The following is a 4,135-nucleotide window of genomic DNA, read 5'->3' as shown; positions in this document are numbered from 1 at the left end:
TATTCCACAAACAATTGTTACAGGCTATAGAATGGTAATAGATTTTAGAAAATTAAATAAAGTGACTAGAAAAGATCATTACCCTCTGCCTTTTATTGATCAAATGCTTGAAAGATTATCTAAGCACACACACTTTGACTTCCTTGATGGATATTCTGGTTTTTCACAAATACATGTTTCTCAACATGATCAAGAAAAGACCACTTTTACTTGTCCCTTTGGAACCTATGCTTATAGACGTATGCCTTTCGGTTTATATAATGCACATGCTACCTTTCAAAGATGTATGACTGCTATATTCTCTAACTTTTGTAAAAAGATTGTTGAGGTTTTCATGGATGACTTTTCTGTTTATGGGAAGTCTTTTGATGATTGTTTAAGCAATCTTGAGCGAGTTTTACAGAGATGTGAACAAACAAATCTTGTCTTGAATTGGGAGAAGTGCCACTTTATGGTTAATGAAGGCATTGTCTTGGGTCATAAAATTTCTGAAAGAGGTATTGAAGTGGACCAAGCTAAGGTTGATGCAATTGAGAAAATTCCATATCCTAAAGATATAAAAGGTATTCGTAATTTCTTAGGTCATGCTGGTTTCTATAGGAGAATTATCAAAGACTTCTCTAAAATTTCATCTTTTGCAAAAGGATATTCCTTTTGTTTTTGATGATGATTGTTCATAAGCCTTTGAAACACTCAAGAAATCCTTAATTTCTGCACCTATTGTTCAACCACCTGATTGGAACTTCCCTTTTGAAATTATGTGTGATGCTAGTGATTATGCTGTTGGTGCTTTTCTAAGACAAAGAGTTGATAAGAAACTTAATGTTATTCATTATGCTAGTAAAACTCTAGACAGTGCTCAAAGGAACTATGCTACTACTGAAAAAGAATTCTTAGCACTGGTGTTTGCTTGTGATAAATTTAGACCTTATATTGTTGATTCCAAAGTAACTGTTCACACAGACCATGCTGCTATTAAATATCTTATGGAAAAGAAAGATGCTAAACCTAGACTTGTTCGATGGGTTCTCTTGTTACAAGAATTTGATTTACATATCATTGATAGAAAAGGAGCTGAGAACCCAGTAGCTGATAATTTGTCTAGGCTTGAAAATTTGCCTGATGACCCACTACCTATTGACAATAGTTTTCCTGATAAGCAGTTAGCTGCAATAAACGTTGCTCGTAATACTCCTTGGTATGCTAATTATGCTAATTACATTGTTGCTAAATATTTATGACCTAGCTTTACATACCAACAAAATAAAAAATTCTTCTATGATTTAAGACATTACTTTTGGGATGACCCACATCTTTATAAAGAAGGAGTAGATGGTATTATTAGACATTGTGTACCTAAGCATGAACAGGGACAAATCCTACAGAAATGTCACTCCGAAGCTTATGGAGGACATCATGCTGGAGATAGAACTGCTCACAAGGTATTGCAATCTGGATTTTACTGGCCTACTCTCTTCAAGGATGCCCGTAAGTTCGTCTTACCTTGTGATGAATTTCAAAGAATAGGTAATATCGGTAAGCGTCAAGAAATGCCTATGAATTATTCACTTGCCGTTGAACCATTTGATGTTTGGGGATTTGATTACATGGGACCTTTTCCTTCCTCTAATGGGTATACACATATTTTGGTTGTTGATTATGTTACTAAATGGGTAGAAGCTATTCCAACCAGTAGTGCTGATCACAACACCTCTATTAAAATGCTTAAGGAAGTTATTTTCCCAAGGTTTGGAGTCCCTAGATATTTAATGACTGATGGTGGTTCATACTTTATTCATGGTGCTTTCTGTAAAATGCTTCCCAAGTATGATGTTAACCATAGAATTGCATCACCCTATCATCCTTAGTCTAGTGGTCAAGTTGAACTTAGCAATAGAGAAATAAAATTAATTTTGCAAAAGACTGTTAATAGGTCTAGGAAGAATTGGTCTAAGAAATCAAAAGATGCACCTTGGGCTTATAGAACAACATATAAAAATCCTATGGGTATGTCTCCATATAAAACGGTTTATGGAAAAGCTTGTCATTTGCCTCTTGAGTTAGAACATAAAACATTTTGGGCAGTCAAAGAACCCAACTATGATTTCAAACTTGCTGGTGAAAAGAGGTTATTTGATATTAGCTCATTAGATGAGTGGAGAACCCAAGCTTATGAAAATGGAAAATTATTCAAAGAAAAAGTAAAAAGATGGCATGACAAAAGAATCCAAAAACGTGAGTTTAAAGTCAGAGAATATGTTCTTTTGTACAACTCTCATTTCAGATTCTTTGCCGGAGAACTCCTCTCAAAATGGGAAGGCCCCTATGTTATCGAGGAGGTTTACCAGTCTAGAGCCATCAAATAAATAATTCCGAAGGTACTAACTGAAGGTTGTCAATGGGCAACGAATAAAGCATTATATCTCAGGTACGCCTATTAATGTTGAAAGTAATGTTATCCAAACTTTGACACAGGAAGTACACATAAAAGAGTCCTTCCGGAACACTCCAGAATCATGAAAATAAGGAGGTACGTGATACGATAAGTAAACGAACTCTGAAAAATCCGCAAAAATATTTTTTATCAGTTTTGGAATATTTAAAAAATGGAAATAAAGAAACTTTCAGGAAGCGTCCCCTGGTGGGCACAAGACACCAGGGAAGCTTGCCTGGCGTGCCCAGGTGGGTTGTGCCCACCTGGGACACCTTCCGGACTCCGATTTTCTACCGTATGCTTGTTCTCCAAGATAAAAAATCTATATATACTTCCCGAACCTGTTGATCACCGTATCGTGGAGAAATCTTCTGTTCTCTTTTCTTGCTGTTTTCTGTCAGATCCCATCTACCATGGCCTCTTCAAGTCCCTCTGAGGACAAGTTCTTCAAGAACGTCATCAACCCATATCTGCGGGAGGTGGTGCAGCACCCTCAAACCATCCAGATGCATGAGGGGGTGCTGTACATCTGCGATGAGCAAGGTCCCAAGGGCACGGGAACCATGGAGGCCAGGCTTGAAGCCATGGAGCAGGAAGTCTTCCGGTGCAAGGGGATGGTGGAGCGTGGGCTCAATGCCAATCACCTCATGATCACGGACCTTTCCCGTGATCTCAAGGTAGATGTCAAGCCCATAAAGGACATCATCTTCACCCTCAAAGAGCAAATCAAGTTTCTCCAAAGCCAGATCTATGGTCTTCAAAACCAAGTCTTTGAATATTAGGCGAGGTTTAAAGGTATGAGTTTGGCTGCTAGTTGCAGGACCCGTGAGACTCACTCATCCTCTTATGATGGTGGACCACTGCCATGGAAATCGGAGGATAAGAGCTCTCCTTCATCACCATCATCTTCTTCACCACCAGAGGAGAATTGAGTATTGGGTATGGGCACTCCCCTTGGCTTCCGCCAAGCTTGGGGGAGGTGCCCCGGTATCGTATCATCCCACTATCTTTCCGCCTTTACTTATTTTAGTTCGATCCTTTGCTTTAGATGAATAAAAGTTTAGTTCGATCCTTTCTTCTTTGAGAGTTTGCTTAGTGATCTATCCTTGTAATCGTGTGTAAGTTATATAATAAAAGTTTAGTTTGAGTTTTTGCTTTCTTTACTTTCATATTGCAAATAAAAGAAAAGAAATAAAGAAAGAAAAAGAGAAAGGAAATAAATAAAGAAAAGATTATATACTAATCCTATGGTAGGTGATGGCGCCACATAAGGAAAGTACAAGTAGAAAATTTTATTAGAGATTGACAAACATAACATTAGTTAATGATGCAACTCATGAAAGAATTAATAAGGTATGAGAAGATTCACATATGAATATACTATCCTAGAAATCTTTTGTGATTGTGAGCCCTCATCAAAATATTATATGCCAAAATTGTTGACATTGGACAAGGAAGACAACTTAATGATTTATGTTTGTTTATATTCACATAGAAGTCATATTGTGATAGATCCTTCAACATGTGGTGCTTGCCCCTATCTTTGCTAGCCAAAAATTCCGCACTAAGTAGAGATACTACTTGTGCATCCAAAAACCCTTAAACCCAAATCTTATTTTCAAGTGTCCACCATACCTACCTAGGGATTGAGCAAGATCCCTCAAGTAAGTTCGAAAAAAGGCAATAAAAATTGCTTCTAAA

The sequence above is a fragment of the Triticum urartu genome, chromosome 7A, assembly GCF_056163025.1.
Source record: "Triticum urartu cultivar PI428250 chromosome 7A, HENAU_Tu73, whole genome shotgun sequence".
Taxonomy (NCBI): domain Eukaryota; kingdom Viridiplantae; phylum Streptophyta; class Magnoliopsida; order Poales; family Poaceae; genus Triticum; species Triticum urartu.
The sequence above is the reverse complement of the archived record's forward strand: the minus strand, read 5'-3'. Positions refer to the sequence as shown.